The following is a 17,618-nucleotide window of genomic DNA, read 5'->3' as shown; positions in this document are numbered from 1 at the left end:
GCAGCATACAGTCCTTCCCTCTGTTTTCCTCCGTATTGTCTGGTTCTAGTTAGTTCCCAGCCCTTCATCTCCTCCGGCATCAAGTACTCCAGACTGATCTTGAACTCAAGGTTTAGTTGTAGATCGCTTTGGACTCCTGATCCTCCTACCTCCTGAAAACTGGGATTGCACATTTCCATGCCTACCTTGAATTATTTTCTTTGATTCTTTTCTCTGTGGCCGTGTCTTCCCCAAGGAACTTAACTAACCTGTCCAGCTAGTCACCTGTCAAATTACCCTGGAAGTCTGGAAGGTCTAGCTAGGGCTGGTGTAAGTGAGTTACTGATTAACTAATGACAGACCGCGTGATTTCTTTTCACCAGTCTTTATTTCCGGTTGCTAGTCTACAAGAATCAAACATTCAAATTCAGCTTCCCACTTCCTTCTTCCCGCCTCTTGGATGTAATAAAGGGGCCCCAGGATAGAAGAACAGATCTCCGCGGAGCGCTAATAAAAACCTCTGCAAAAAATCACCCTTGGTGAAACGTGGAAGGGTTGTCAGGGACCAGAATCCAGGAACAGAAGCGAGTGAGTTCATTTACTGGTTATCGTGTACAATTCAGTTCTCTGGACTGTCTGCGTTGATTTGCCAACAGTTCTGCCTTAACTGTCAGTGGGATGGGAGGTACTGAAAAGAAAATATGAGATATGTTTGTAGACAATGGTAATATGTTCATATAAGGCGTTAGTATTATTAAAATAATCTGATTTTTATTTCAATTTAAAGTTGATGGTTTTATATAATATTCGATGGTGAAAAGTGTGGGTAGAGGGAAAATGTCTTTTCTTATATGCATATAAAATATACATAGATAGACTGTAGAATAGCTTACTGAGTGACAGAGGGTAGGAGAAAGCTACTCATAGTAAACCTTTTTGTGACTTTTGAATTTTTAAAGCTTTTGACTTAAAAAAAAAAACCCTTGGTTTCTTCCTAGTCTTTAGTAGATTTAAGAGGCTGGGGAAGCAATTTCTTTTAAAAAAAAGTGAAAAATTCTTATTCTTTTTGAAAATCTCATCAAAAATAATATTCAGTAATTTTGTTTGTTTTTGAGACGACGACTTTTATGTAGACCTGGATGCCTCACTATGTGGTAGCACAGGCAGATCTCAATTTGTGGCAATCCTTCTGCCCCAGTCTTGGGAGGATATAGATTGCAGGTACACATTACCATACTGGCCATATTTACTAATTTTTTAAAATTAGTGTACTTTAAGCTTTTGATACTGCCAAGTTTATATATGTATATATTCTTTTCTCACAAAGCCTGCCTATTGGCTGAAGTCAAACTCAGTGGACTGCAGGCAACCAATGTTTGTACAGAAAGGTTAAAAAGTGTTCTCTTAACTTTAGCTGTGCTGTCAACTTTGGAAAAAAGTATCCCCGTTTACTGTGTTGAGTTGGCACTGTACAGAAATTAACAGCCATATTGGTCTAGAAATGTTGAACTTAAGTTTTTTCCATTTGTACAGGGGTAACACACTGTATTAAATATGTAAGGTCTTATATACGTGGGTTTGATTACAAAAACTAATAAAGTATTCTCTAAATTAAAAAAAAGTGTTCTCTTCTTCTTCTTCTTCCTCCTCCTCCTCCTCCTCATCCTCCTTCTCCTCCTTGTCCTCCTCCTCCTCCTCCTCCTCTTCAATTTCTTTATCTTACCCACCATGTCTTTTCCCACATCCCTCTATTTTCCTGAGCAGTGCCTGAATGAGTGTCACAGAAAAATCTTTTCAAAAGCAAAACAAGAAAAAATAATTGTATACAAGTGCTTTATTTTGAACCACAGCTTTTCTTGATTTAGATAGCTTGTAATCTGGAAGCATTTGCTGTTTACCGAGTGAATCATTAAGACACAGTGTTAGAAGAAAGTAAGCATGAACTGTGGGCTTGCCTCTCTTGAATTTGTCAGAAGAGAGAAACGTGACATCTATTATTCAGTGTCCAAGTTTGAATCAAAGGCAGAAACCGTTCTGAGCAGTCTTGGACATTCTCATGTCAGATTTGTTTCAGTATCCTTTTCCTCACAGAATTCTTGTTGCTATGCTAATTTTCATTCTCTGGGAAAGAACAGTGTTTTAATTTTGAGTAGATTGCACATTCTCATGGAAACAGGTTATATATATAAATATATTTTTGACAGTGTCTTCCCAGTGTAGCTCAGGAAGGCCCTTGATCTCATGAGCCTCCTACCTTGGCTTCCTGAGTGCTGGGCTTTTAGGCCTTACCACAATACTCAGCTCTAAAAGAAAAATAATAGGATGTTTTAGTAAAAATTTCTGCCTTGTAACTCTGTCTCTTAACCCTTTAGCTGGTTCCTTCACAGAGCAATAACATCATTTGTTTATTTTGTATTTTTTCCAAAGATATAATTAATTCACTTACCTTTAGATTTGGTTATTTTATTTGATGTGCACTAATGTTTTACTTTTGTGTACTTATATACACAATATCTGTGCCTGTGCCTGGTGCCCTCGGAGGTCAATAGAGTGCATTGATTTCCTTTGTCGTTTTAAACCAGCGTGTGGTTGCTGGGGATTGAAATTGGGTCCTCTGCAAGAACAACAAATGGTTTTACCCTCTGTACCATCTCCCGAGCCCAGCATTATATATTTTATATCCCTTTTATATCCCTTTGTGTGCAGATGAACTGGACACGCTGCCGTGCTTGTATTCCTCCTGGCACTTGAGAGGTGAAGCCAGAGGACTGTGACTTTAATGCCACTCTGGGCTATACTGGGAGATTCTGTTTCAAGAAAAAAAAATCAAATGGTAACATAACAGACACATATTTCCTTTCTTTCTTTCTTTCTTTCTTTCTTTCTTTCTTTCTTTCTTTCTTTCTTTCTTTCTTTTTTTAGCGTTGCTGAAGACTGCACCCAAGATCTCACACACGATAGGCAAGCACTCTGCCACTGGGCTATATGCCCAGCCCCATTTTTGTGTATCACACTTTCTACATATTTTGTTCATTATCCCATATTAATTTATATACTGCCTTCTTATTGAAAGAACTATTCCTTAATTTGAAGCAGTTACTCAGTGTGTGTGATGTAAGGAAGAAGAGTGTGTAGGACAGAGGAAACCTGCAAAGTCAGTTTTCTCGCCCGCTATGTGAGGCATAGAGCTTGGCAGCAAATGCCTTTATCCACTGAGCTATCTCAGTGGATTTTGGTCATTTTCATGCTGTCTGTCACTCTCTCTCACTGAAACCATTCTTTCCAATAAGCCCCCTAACGCTTTGATGGGCTTTGTTTTTGGAACCAGTGCGTTTACCTACGTGAGCCTGTATGCGTGTGGGTTGGGAGCTATGTACTGGAGCAGTTACATATAGGAGAAACTTATCAGTGGTTCCACCACTGAAGAAAATGATCCCCACCTCCCTTGAATCCATTAACTGTTCATAGACCCACAGTGAGGACTGGGGCCTTATAACTCCTGCCCAAGCATGATGAAGTGAAGATGTCCAGTGTGTGTAGATAGCCATGGTGGTAGTGAGTTCCTGAGGACAGAGACTGTCACGTCCAGGGGAGTGTTGCTTAGCACTCCCACCAAACTTCGACTCTCCTGGTCCTTCACTTTTCTCTGTGATTGGAAAAGTCCTTGACATTACAGTAATTACTGATGATGAAGGACTGCAATGCTGTCCCTTTGTTATTTGTTTCTGGTTATTTTGTGGATCCTTCATTCTTTCTTCCTTTCATGCTACATTAAACATCCTTTGAGCTTAAATGATTTTCTTAGTATGCTTTGATTTTTTTTTTATGTTTTCTGCATTTGTCTAAACACTTTTCTTTTACAATGACCCTTATATAAAACATCTTACAGTTATAATAGGCTGTTCTAAGAGACAATCACTTAACTTTGATCTCATTAAAAGCTCACATGGTCGAGCATGCCTGTGATTCTGTCATCTGAGAGGCGAGGACAGCTGGATCAGGAGGCCACAGTTATGCTGGGCTAGTTTGAGGCCAGCATTGGCTACTTGAGGCTCTATCTCAAAACACCTGACCAGAGCCAAAACCAAAAACCAAACAACAACAGCCTGAAATAAACAAATCCAACATTTACACTCACCATCAGTTTCTGTATTTTTGGATCAGACTATATCTTTTTCATATTATATTTTTTATATTATATATTCTTTAATGAATTGTCATTGGTTATATTTTTAATAGTTGTACTTTTTATGATTTTGTTTATTTATTTATTTATTTATTTATTTAGTTTTTTTCCCCCCCAGACAGAGTATCTCTATAGAATCCTGAAACTTACTGTGATACCAAGCTGGCCTCGAACTCACACAGATCCTCTTGCTTCTGCCTCCTTAGTGCTGAGATTAAAGGCATATGGCACTATGCCTGCAAAATTAATTTTATTTAAAATTGTGTGTATGTGTGTATGTGTGTGTGTGTGTGTATGTGTGTAGAGGCTAGAGGTTGACACCTAGTGTCTTCTATTACTCTCCACGTTAGTTTTTTGAGACAAGTCTTCTCCTTGAACCTATAATTCATTCACTAGTGGCTACATGGGCTCCAGGGATCCATGTGCTTCCTTTAAGTACTAATGTTACAGATGCTGTGCCACCACACCCAGTGCTTTTACAATGGTCCTGGAGCTCTGAACCCAGGCTTGTTTGCTTGGTATGCCTTTAACTAACTGAACCATCTCCATGGCCCCTACTGCACTATCTTGCTATCTCCTTAATGGCCAGATGTTTTCCAGTTTATGGATGAACTGTAATTTAACTGTATTAATTGGTAATTAGGTTGCTTTCAATCTTACTCAAAGGAATACAGCAAAATAACAAGGTATTTGCAGTTTTGAACAAACCTAGAAATGGTTATAAGATATTTAGAAACAGTATTGCTGAGTGAATACACATTCTGGCTAGTTTTATATCAACTTGACCCAAGCCAGAGGAAGGAATCTCAGTTGAGAAAATGCCTCCATAAGTTCAGGCTGTAGGGCATTTTCTTAGTGATTGATGGGGGAAGGCCAATTCCATTGTGGGTGATGCCTTCCCATGGGCTGAGGTTACTGGGAAAGTAGGCTGTGCGTGCTATGGGAGCAAAGTAGTAAGCAGCTGCCCTCCCCTCACATCCACATCTGCTACCCACCTCCAGGTTTTTTCCATTTTTAGTTCCCATCTCGGCTTCCCTCAATGCATATGTAAGCCAAATAAATCTTTTCTCTCTAAGTTGCTTTTTATGGTTCCATCAGAGCCATAGTACCTCTAACTGAGACAGTACCTTTCTAACGTGGGTAAGGATTGGTAAACTGGCCTCTATAGTCTGAACAAGTTTTATTGCCATGGGAAATGTGTCACATGTGATGATCTCTCCATAGTCACCCAAGTGCTGCTTCAATACTTCATGAAACTTCAGTTTTTCAATAATCTGATAGCTAAAATTGTGTAGACAAGTCTTGCTTTTCTCCTATTAACTATGGGTTGCTTGATAAATTAAAAAAAATTATATTGTAAAAGATTTTTTTCTTTTTCGCTATGTTGGAGGTTTAACCCAAGGTTTTGTGCACAGCACACAAGCACTGCCCTGCTGAACCACACCCCTATCAGCTAATTTCTTTATATATTCATTATTATATATATTGTACTCAATAAGCATATTAATGCTAATTATGGTTTGCATGTGGTTTGTCTGTCAAACCAAAGCTGATAGTCAAAAATAAAGAAGGTTACCAAACACTCTTATTTTGGGGCACAAATAGAAGTGCCTCTTCCACTTATAATACTACATAGTTTGGAAGGAGAACAGACAGTTTGACTGGAGGCTTTATTTCTACAGCAAGGCATTCTTTTGCTGGAGCTGAATTCCTTATTTCATGCTGGAAGATAGTGATACAGGTTACAAGGAGAATCTAGCTCTCCCTGATGATAAGCTTCATTTACTTACCTATGAGTGGGTAGTTGGAGACAAGAAGGCAAGATGAAGTGGAGGAATCCAAGGCATCTGTCCTCTCAGTGGGGGTGGATATCCTTTTTTGAGATTAAACATTAGGTCCCCTTATGTATGCAAGAATAAGTTGGAAATCACTGGTTTATTCATTTTATGCGTCAGTGAAGGTATGTGAGGTTTATGCACATGTGCACTTACGGAGTGTAAAAGTAACCTTTCTTCACCTGATGTCATTGTTGTCTTGGAGACTTACTGCTGAATAAGCTCACACTTTCTAGCTCTTTGTGAACTTTGGATGGCTGGTTCAACTCAGCCATTCTGACCCAAACTCCTCTCCAAGCTGACTGATTCAATATGGCTTCTCTTGGTTTCTGACTGAATTGCTCTGATTGCCCTGAAACTAACTCGGGCAATATGTTCTGCTTCTTGCTCATTTTGTCTTCACGTCTGTTTAGCTTGTTCTGTGTACAACCTGTCTCTGTAAAACTTATACACATATACTACATACCACCATTTTTCTCCCTCGATGCTATTAAGTAGCCTCTCTTTCCTGTGCCATTCTTGTGAGAGTTATGCTGTCCTATCGCTGATTCATTCTGTCAAATCTTTCTCTGATTCATCACTTGGTCTGTTCCTCAATTAGATATAACTTTCAAACATGGATGCTTCCTTCTACCAGGAAATTCTATCTTCACTGTTAGGGATTAAAGGTGTATACTAAAGGTGTGTCTGTATTCTAGCCAGAGGGATTAAATGTGTGACGTTCCAGTCAGATCACACAGACCTGAAAGTTCTTTGGGTGTGATCCCTTGCCAGAGCAGCCATGTTTCTGGATTAAAATTCATCTACAGTGGAAGCCAGAGGAAGACAATGAGTGTCCTGCTCTGCTATCCTTCATCTTCATCTCTTAAGACAAAGTCACTCCTAAACCTGGAACAAGGCTGATAGCCAACAAGTTGCAGGGCCCCTCCTGCTTGTCCTGCTACTACCACTTGTTGGGGAACAGACAGGTATGGTCATGCCTGGCCTTTTACATTGGTGTTGGGATCCAAACAGGTTCTTATGCTGGCAAAGCACATACTCTTACCCACCGAACCCATCTTCAGCCCTCAAATGATTGGTTTAGAGACAATTAGTGTGAATCAAGGAATCTTTGGATGGTCAGTACAGGATTTGTGTGTTATTAGGGACTTTAGCGTATGTGATTGAATATGCTAATATTGGGCTAAAGTTCAAGACTAATGTGTACTGATAATTCAAAATCTAATTACTAGTGACCTTTGCTTTGTTTTGCTGTGAAGACTTAGAACTAAGTCACTTTGTGTACCCTCTTTTAAAATCAGATCCATGCCTGATATGAGGGGGATGGACTGATAATCTAGGAATTTCCCCAGTGACCCTGCAGGACTAACAGTGCTCTCTTTCACATATTTTCTCTCTTCCTCCCCACCTATCCTTGCCCCCTTTTATTTAGTTAGAGCTTAGGAGTGAAATGTTTGAAGTTATATATTTTAGGATTAAATCCCAGCACTGTTGTTTTAACCTTAGATGACTTAAAATATTTCTGTGTTTTAGTTTTTCTAACTTTAAGACATGCATAATAGATATGTCTGACTTTGGGATAGTTGTAAAGACTAAATAAACAATATTTGTAAAATATTTTCTATGATACTGTTACACATAGAAGTAATTTTATAATACTAGGTAAAATAGATTATTTTCTTAAGTTCAGTGAATCAGTAAAAAAATTAATAAAAACTCAGACAAAAGCTAAGAGGAGTCAATTAAATACTGAAGTTGACTTTTGTATTGAAGATAGTTACCAAATAGGGCCAAAGAGATTGTACTGCAAGGTAAAGGCACCTGCCACCAAGACCAGCAACATCATTCATTCTGGGAAGCCCACATGGTGGGCCCTGCAAGTTGTCACACATAAATAAATACATAGCAAATATTTAAAAATAATGCTTTCCAAATGAATTCAGCAAATTATTTCAACTTTAGTTGTCATGGCTGCAGGAGACAAAAAGATGAGATTAGAAACATAAGAAAGGCCCCTCTAGTTATAAAATTGTTAACTTCAAAAGATTGTTCTTGTTTTAGGAAAGGAAATTAGAGTGCTCTGGAAAACAAACCCACAAACAAAACCCACTTATTTTCTTTCAAAATTTATAACCGTATAAGGAAATCATTAAATGCTTTGTTGCTACAAGATGGAGGTCCACCAAAATTCCAGCATGAATTCAGGAGAGCCTCATGGAGTCTCATAACTCTCCGGTGACTCATTGACAATTAGTGGCTGTGGAGGGAGGGGAAATCATTTCCTTTACTGCTCTGCCACTTGCCCTTGTCAATTTGCTCCAGTAAATGCCTCTCACACCATGACACTCATGTTTATGCAGGCAACCCTATTTAACTCAATGGAGTGCACATGCTCTCTCTCTCTCTCTCTCTTTCACACACACACACACACACACACACACACACACACACACACACACGCACACACGCATCCATGGTTGGGAGAGGAAGGGAAGGAGGGATGGAGAAGAACTTGTTGGGAAGAAGACAGGGTGTAGTGGGAATAGAAGGGAAGATAAGAGGGGAATGGAGTGAGCATGATTAAAATACATTATCCATGAATGAAGTTGCAAAAAGAGTAACACCCCACCCTCCAAAAAAACAAAAAACCCTCACAAACAAACAAAGTTTCTTGGTAGATATGGAGCCATATACTCATAGTTTGATCACTCTGGAGCTGAAGGGAATATGCAATACGTTTGAGAGAGCTGTGGGCTACAAGTTGAGTGCTGGTCCAGTCAGGGCTGCTATGTGATACCTGGGACTGAGAATTTGGGATCGTAAGGTAGCTCTGCTTTAAGTGTACATCACACTAATTACACGGTCAGAAAAATCCCTAGATGAATTTTTGTTTGTATGAAGTGCCTCTGGTATTGTAGAAGGTAAGTTTTTCCTCTTTTTTGATGATTCTTTTACCTCTAACTATAGAGAATTCTTATCCTGAAGTTAGAAGGCAAGGAACTTCTCCTAGACCCCCAGCCCCACTGCTGAGCTGAGGACAAGAGACGAGAACGACCAACCGTGCTGACTAGAATAAAAGCACAATAAAACTCCAAATGAGAGTAATGTAAGTCAGTGGGTTTAACAACAGAGAGATCCAAGTGGAACAGGGAATTGGCCACTGAATCTGGAGAAAATTTTAATTAACATTTGAGAATAAGAAGATTGAAAAACAGTATTTAAAGAGAAAGAGAGATAATGAATGAGATTCCTGAAGTAATGAAACCTAATCAGACTAAGTGAAGAAAAAATAGACAAGACGTAATTACACTGCAGAACTTAAAAGGTGAAGGGGATTTTATGCAGAATGAGGGAGATGGGGCAGTCTATTTGCAAAGGCTTGGGAAATTATCCTGAGACATAACATTGGCATTGATTCGAAAGGCAGGAAAACACTGACTGAGCTTGCACGCAGAAATAAACTGTCAGCTTAAGATCATGTTCCCATTCAGAATATTCTTAAAAACAAGGACCAAATACAGGCCTTTCAGGCTTACAGAAATCTAGAATGTGTTCCACAGATCATCACGAGGGGAGGTTCACATCAAGCAGATGGAAATGATGCCCAAGAGAAGTACTCAGAAATGACAGAGAACAGAGGAAGAGAGGAGTGTAGGACCACTGGTGCAACTGGAGAGAATCTTAAGTGATTTCAGTCTCAAAAGGACTTTCATTGGTCAGCCTCAGACTTCCTAGGTGTGTAAAGTCATATATGTACAGATAGCAAGAAAGTGGAAGTGAGTCTATGTAGGGGAATAATGAAGGCTAATGGAAGAGGGAGGGGAGAGAGGAGGAATGGAAGGGTAGTCGGGTATAGTGGACAAATTCAACGTGCATTACACACTTGCATGAAAATGGCCTTATGTAACCCCATAAGAGAGTCAGAAGAAACATATTATGGAAAGTCGGGATAAAGGGAAGGAATGGAGATTGAAGAAGGGGAGAAACAACGCAGCAGCTTCAGTAAGAAATAGTGGTGTAGGCTTGAAGAGCAAACGCGGTCAGTATGTTCTATTAAAGATATTGGTTATTTAGACTTGGAAAATTGCATGTTAAACTTCACCAAAGAATAGATGGCTTCCTGGCTAGTGCGGGTTAGATGAAGTGAGAAACGTAATCAAGAGAAGATGGTAATATGGAATAGAAAGATTACAGGCCAATCTTCCTTAGGAACACACATGTAAAAATCATTATCAAGCATCATGTGAACAGTGCAAATTCACTAAGGTATAATAAAATGATATACTCTGACTAGATTGGAAATTGAAGCTAGGAAATTCACATTAATGGATTAATAGAAATATTCGAGGATCATATTATTAGAGGCAGTGACATATGGTGTTTAATATCAGGTTGTGCAACATCTTAAAGAAATCAGAATAGACCATGCTTAATATTGTAAGGGCTATTTATAAATAACTTGCAGTAGAAATTGAAGCACTTTCTAGCATGATTACCATTATTCTATGAAATACTGTATTACATAATTAATGCAGTCTTGTATCTTAGGTTTTTGCACATAACATTATTTTATGAACATTTTTCTATAAACTTCCAAGTTCTTTGCAAACATAATTGATAATGTCCACTTGGCAATTGGGTAACACTTCAGTATATTTAAATGTTCTTATTTTTCTGTGTCATAAAACTTGTTGTAGTAGATATTGACAATGCTCCAATATAATATGGGATAAGTCATTTCACAATGACAACAGTAGTCAGAAAAGCCCCCAAACTGTGGACATCAGAATTCTGTGATCTGTGGTATTGTTTGAACTAGTTATACCACAGTTATTAATTAGTAGTTATTTTTATTGTTTCTGCCTGTACTCTACTTTTGAAAAAAATAAAGATGTTTTCTTTTAAAAAAAGATTTATTTATTATACATAAGTACACTGTAGCTATCTTCAGACACACCAAAAAAGGGCATCAGATCTCATTATAGATGATTATGAGCCACCATGTGTTTGCTGGGATTTGAACTCAGGGCCTCTGGACGGGCAGTCAGTGCTCTTAACCACTGAGCCACCTCTCCAGCCCAGGAATTCTCAAACTTAAAAAAAAAGTTACAGTGATCTGGGATGTAACTCAGTGTGGATTGCTTGCCTGGGATGCACAAGGCCCAGGGTTCACTCACTACTGTGAGAAAATATATTTGTCTATTCCTCTTGACTATGAATATGAATTATTGAAACAAAAGCTATTGACTGCTTCGAGCTATACTTCCTATATTTATTTATCTATGTGTGTACACGAGTGTGCGCACATATGTGTGTATGTGTGTACAGATGAGCTCAGAGGAAAGCTTCGTGAAGTTGGTTTTCTCCTTGTGTCTTCACGTGGCTTGAGGACTGTGCTACCAGCTGTGCATGGTAAAAGCACCTTCCGCTACAGGGCTATCTTTCCAGTCAACTAGTTCTCTTTTAAACCAGTTCTTTCATTTGTAGCAAGCTCATGTCCTAGGAGGGTGAGGTGTATCTCATTGCTCAGCTAGGTCAGAGTATCTTAAGCCCATGATTGCTTTAAAGAAAGCACAGCAGAAACATGGGACTTAGTAATGCCTTAAGAAAATGAACTAAGTGTCCTTTTATTTATTTCCCATTGTTTACCTAGCCGGGAGGGGAGGGGCTGTGGGATTAAGCTATTTGCAGAGCTTTTGAACAACCTACTTGGTGGTGCTTGGAAACCAGAGAGAAGTAAAGGAGTGGATTTCCAATTGGGAAGGACACCTGCTGGGTGGCTTGGGAATCCCAGCGGCAGACCTGTACCCTGCCCACTCCCACACCTCTGCGTTATCCTGATTACCTTAAAATTAAATCAGAAATGGAAGAGGGGCAAGCTTCCTTTAAATCTTAACTTTTCACTGAATTTCATTTGAATCCTCAGATTTTTGGCCATACCTGGGCGCAGCAGTCCTCAAGCATCAAGGGTCAGGCTGTGGAGTGCTGGACTGAGTTTAAAGACTCCTTCTCAGGCCTTCCTATTGGATGCTTGTTGCTGTGTGAACATTACTGTCAGAGACTATTAACTTTGCCTTTTATCTCCCAGCAAGGCTTGATGAGAAGGGCAGCCGGCACCTTCCCATCAGAATTCTGTGGGCTTTCAAGGTTATTTAAATTTATAATTAGAGATGAATGGCTTGAGAGACTAGGGAGGATTTGCCTAATGTTGAGTGAAGGGCTCCAGAGAGCATCTTATTTATGGCTATGCCCACTGGGTCTCCCCTCCTTCCCTCCCTCTGTCCCTTCCTCCCTCTGTACCGCCCTCCCTCTCTCCCTCCCTTCTTCCTTCTCTTCCTCCCTCATTCCCCCTCCCTTTCTCCCTCCCTCCTTCTTTGCATTTCTCCCCCCCCCCTTATATTCAGAACAAGCTTGTGGAGACACCAGACCTATAGGGGCAGGACCTGGTCACACTTGCACTCTCACTCTGGCCTTTTGTCTTTTGAGGTGGGATTCTTTATGTGACTGTCCAGGAACTAGCTAGTTACTTCTTTCCACAAAAGAGCAGGTGTAGGCACTGCATTTTAATTACTGCCTTAGAGCCTTGTGTCCTGTTGTTAGCAATTTGAAGGCATGAGCCAGTAAAATAATTTTTTACAATGAGGCCTGGCTAGTAAACTTGCCTTTGTAGACCACACTCACTCAGATTTCATTTTGAAACAGCATTTCATCATCTGATCTGGAAAGAGCTCACACTTTGCTTGTCTCCATTCCATATGCTCTAGAGACCCTTTGTCTAGAGGCATAAATATGCATTTAAACAATAAGTAGCATTGTATACAGCCATTTCCCTCCCTTTCTTCTTGGTCTACAGTGACACAGGGTGACATGGGGACAACAGGAGTTGTATTGGAAGAGTCTGTGTCTTGTGTGTCATCAGTAAGGAGACCCTAAGCTCTTTCTAAAAGTGTCAGCGAGAAATAACGCTGGGTGTCTGGGACGGGGTGGGGGCCCAGGATCAGAAAATGTAGGTTTACACTTCACTGGTTCTCATTATTTTGGAACTCAGGCTCAAAAAAAAATGTGTGACTCACAGGGATATTGGGAGGACCATTAAAAAAATAAACAATTGATACAAAGGGGGAATATTGTAGAAATCATGGGGATGATCGGCAAATAATGTAGAGGGATGGATGGAAAGTGTTTTTATGGGAGAGTGATGCCAGAAGCCAATGGCTTTGGTCGTGGGAATTACAGGAGCGAAGGGGGAAGGGATGCTAGTCAGAGTGGAGGAGGTAAGTCCATCCACTTGAGAAAATAGATTTTGGCACAGTGGTTAAGAGCTCTAGTTACTGTTCTAGAGAAGCTGGCTTGAGTCCCAGTCCCCACATGGCAGCTCACAACCATCCAAAATTTTAGTTCCAGGGGATCCAATACCCTCTTCTGGCCTCCACTCTCATTAGACAAACACTTGCTGCACATATCTACATTCATGCAGGTAAAGCACTCTTACACATAAAATAAATAAATCTTAAAAATATAAAAATACATTTTATTTCATTACTATCATCATTATTAACTAACATCATCACTATCACCACCACCACCACCACCACCACCACCACCATCATCATCCTCATGTGTCTTGGTGGGTACTTGACTGCCATGGCCAGCTCGTGGGTTCTCGGGATTGAACTTAGGTATACTAAGTGCTGTTTTCCTCCCAGACCCAAGTTCCTGGAATAACAACTCTGATACTCAATTTATATGTACAAATACAAAAGCATAAGATTTGGCTATTCCCTAATAGGGTCATAATTTACTGTCCCATTTATTCTAATTTAAGTTCTGCCACGAGGCAAGTCCCTGTGTGTCCTCCTTTTTGTTCCTGGGGCCCAGTTCTATTCCTGTGCCTGGCTCTATGCTAGAATCCTCTCTGCCCATTGGATGTCCCACCTTCTATTTCCTGCCTCAGCTACAAGCCAATCAGCTTTTTTTTTTAAAATCTTTATTAAATTGGGTATTTCATATTTATATTTCAAATGTTATTCCCTTTCCCGGTTTCTGGGCCAACATCCCCCTAACCTGTTCCCCTCCCCTTCTCTCTGTGTGTTCCCCTCCCCATCCTCCCCCCATTACCGCCTTCCCCCAACAATCACGTTCACTGGGGGTTCAGTCTTGGCAGGACCAAGGGCTTCCCCTTCCACTGGTGCTCTTACTAGGTTATTCATTGCTACCTATGAGGTTGGAGCCCAGGGTCACTCCATGTATAGTCTTTGGATAGTGGCTTAGTCCCTGGAAGCTCTGGTTGCTTGGCATTGTTGTTCATATGGGGTCTCAAGCCTCTTCAAGCTCTTTCAGTCCTTTCTAAGATTCCTTCAATGCCAATCAGCTTTAATTGATAGATGTTGCATCCGTACAGTCCACGAGAGATTTTTCGCTACTCTTAGATCATCAGATTTAGCAGCAGGTACATTATGTGTTGAGCTATCTTTTCTACCCATAATTTTTAAAAACATGTCTACTCTTCCTCACTCCACAATCCTCTTTTATAAGCTTGTGAGCTATGGTTCTTTGCCTAAATAAGCTATTTATGTGCCTGGAACATGTTTGTACTGTTTCATAAAATGTGTTAAAACAGCATTGTAGATTTGCCAGACATTTAAAGATAGTTAAAAAACTTCTAAAGTGAAAGATAAGGCATTTGGTTTTGCTTTGCTTAAGTATACCTACAAATAGCGTAGGGACACATTTCAATAAGGCATGGATGGAGCATATTTGTGTTGTTGCTGTGTTTCCCAAGCTCAAATAAAAATACTCTTATATTTGAACCCAAAGAGATCCAGTTGAGTCACAGTTGAGACCAGGCAGAGCTCATGACTACCAGATGGGCTCTCCACATTGTTCTATGCTGACATATTTCATTCGTTAGGTCTCTGGATGCAAATAGAAGATAACTCACTTCCATTAAACAAACTTAAGCAAACCAGCAAGCAGATACAAAGCTCATTTAACACAAGGGTTCGGGGGTCGATTAGCTTCAGGCGTGCTCGATGTCAACAGGTCGTAGGTTTCTCTAGGTGTGAGATTCATACTCAAGCCTACTTTCTCCGTGTATTCAAAGGTAGTGACTCCAAGTCCTAGATCTTGAGGCTCGTGTTTATGCAACTTCAACTCTAACAGGAAACGGACTTTTTTGTTTTTTTTTTGTTTTTGTTTTTGATCTTATACATATATTAGACCTACCTGATTCAGAGGTCTAAAACAGTCCACATAGCACCTAAACCAAGCCCAAAGCATCTATATCTCTTACATAAAGTGGGAGAAATTTCTCAGAGGGAAACACAGGTAGTAAGGAATATCTACTTGCCTGCAACTTCTCAGACAGGCTGAATTATGTAGATAAGGTGTGGAAGGCTGTTTTCTTTTATTTATAGAATTTGAAATATCTGACAAGTGGTTGTTATTCTACATACTTTTTTTTCTTATCTAAAAGTGCCAAACTTTGCATTTCATACATGTATTTGGTATTGGTGTTAGGCTGTTTTCTGACTCTCTTTACATTCGATAGTTTTGGTCATGAAAATAGAAATAAAAATGGCAAAAATAAAGAAATATATTTAGGTATGGAGCCACACACCTGTAATCCTAGCTCTTGGAAGGCAGAGATAAGTGGATTGTGAATGTGCTAGTTTTGGTAATGTGACACGCCCTGTAATCGGTGGGAAAGAGCTTCAGTGAGGGATTTGCCTAGATCAAGCTAGTTGGATCTAGATTATGTCTACATATGTGGGTATGTCTGTCGGGGACTTTTCTTGATGGCTTTAATTAATATCAGAGGCCCAGCCTGAAATTGGGCATCGATCACCAGTATCTCTGGTTGTAGACCCTCAACTACTTAAAAATAATAGAAAAAACTAAGTGAGCACTCAGCATTCATTTCTCTGCTTTTGTTGTGTGGATGTTATGTGACCAGCAGTTTCAAGTTCCTGTCCTCTTGAATTCCCCAAAATACTGAGCTCTAACTTGGAGCCGTGGCCTAAAATAAGCCCTCTCCCCTCTAAGTTGCTTTTGGTCAGGGTTTTCTCACAGCAAGAGAAATAAAGCTAAGGTAGTGAGTTTGAAGTCAGCCTGGACTCTATAGTGCGTCTGTCTCATAAAAATTCAAAGCAAAACAAAAGCAACCCCCAAATCCCACATTAACCTTGCTTTGAAGCAGAACTGTCTTTAATAACTGCTGGTTGTTTCTGATGCTCCCTTGAGTCGTAATTTTGTGAATCACTATAAGGTTCAGAAGTTACGCATTCTGGTGAGATGTCTCTTTGGGTAAGTGTATTTGCTCCCAAGCTTGATGACTGGAGTTCCAGTACCCACATTGTGGAAAGAAGGAGAGAACCAACTTCTGGTACTTGTCCTCTGACCTCCACATGTGTCCACTGGCATGCATGCATTCATACAAATAAACACTAAAAATAAATAAATAAATAAATAAACAAACAAATGTAATAATAACAAAATTAATCATCATGGGGACATAGAGACATGGCTCAGTGGTTAAGAATACTGGCTGCTCTTCCAGAGGACCTGGATTTGATTCCTAGCATTCCCATGGCAACACACAACCATCTATGAATCCAATATTCTCTTTTGTCCTCTGAAAACACCAGACACACATGTAGTACACAGGCATACATGCAGACAAAATTCTCATACATGTAAAATGAATTTACATAGTCTATGATATGCAAATGTGCTTATATAGAGTTCTAGGTAGAATATGGACATTACGTAGACTCCTTTGGATGTAAGATCTAAAGTAAGATGAAAAATAAGCCACTCATTTTATAAGTATCTTGACTTTTGGTAGGTACAACCCAAGTTAATTTCATTGTGCTCATGCAAATAGGGCCATAGAGCATTCAGAAGAGTTCTGGGCTGCTGAAGGTGGGTTTCAGCCATTTCGAATAGCTAATAGTGTTACCTTGCAGGTTACACATGTTCTCTGTGTCTTGATTTCTTTTTGGTTTCATAAGAAGTTTGACTTAGATGGTGTTTGACATCCCTTTCAGTTGCCTTCCTTTAGTGAGTAATAGCCCTGCCTGTTGTAAATCTAGCTGGAGCTAACGTTTGTGTGTGTGTGTGTGTGTATGTACATGCATGTGCACATGTACACACATTTGCATATGCTTACACAACCTCAAGAGTTCCTCAGGTGTGTCTCCCTTGTTTTTCTGAACCAGGGTCTCTTACTGACCTGAAACTCATTAGGCTAGCTGGCCAGTAAATCCCAGTATCCTCCTGTCTCTGCCTCCTCAGCCCTGTGATTACAAGTGTCCTGCCACCAAACCTGATTTGCATTTGTTTTAATGTGGGTTCTGGGGATTGAACTCAGGACCTCATGTTTGGACAGCAAGCACTTTACAGGATTCACTGCCTGTTCATTTATTCTCATACTGTCAACCCAATTGAGTCATTATAACAGAATAGCCACTGACAAGGTAGCTTACAAATCATAGAAACTCATTTCTTACAGTTTACAGTTCTGGAGGCTAGGGATTCCAGGATCAAGTTAGATTTGGTGTCTCGGGAGTCTTCCAGCCCCAGACTACAGACTTCTTGCCGTATCATCACATGGTGTA

General features: G+C 39.9%; 1 protein-coding gene across 10 annotated transcripts in view; it reads left to right on the top strand.

The window, feature by feature from the left end:
- Plch1 (phospholipase C, eta 1) overlaps positions 1-17,618 on the top strand; it is a 230,211-nt gene that overhangs the window by 6,189 nt on the left and 206,404 nt on the right. For 2 of the 10 annotated variants that reach the window (XM_087622878.1, XM_087622832.1), the window contains exon 1: positions 381-567. The exons of 6 other annotated variants lie outside the window; for them this stretch is intronic. The gene's annotated coding sequence lies outside the window, so the exon portion shown is untranslated. Of the gene's footprint in view, positions 1-373; positions 568-17,618 lie in introns of those variants that run through there. 2 more of the 10 variants (XM_087622898.1, XM_087622860.1) reach the window with 2 other exon arrangements.

This window comes from Rattus norvegicus, chromosome 2 (genome assembly GCF_021556685.1).
Source record: "Rattus norvegicus strain SHRSP/BbbUtx chromosome 2, alternate assembly SHRSP_T2T, whole genome shotgun sequence".
NCBI classification, from domain to species: domain Eukaryota; kingdom Metazoa; phylum Chordata; class Mammalia; order Rodentia; family Muridae; genus Rattus; species Rattus norvegicus.
The sequence above is the reverse complement of the archived record's forward strand: the minus strand, read 5'-3'. Positions and strand labels throughout refer to the sequence as shown.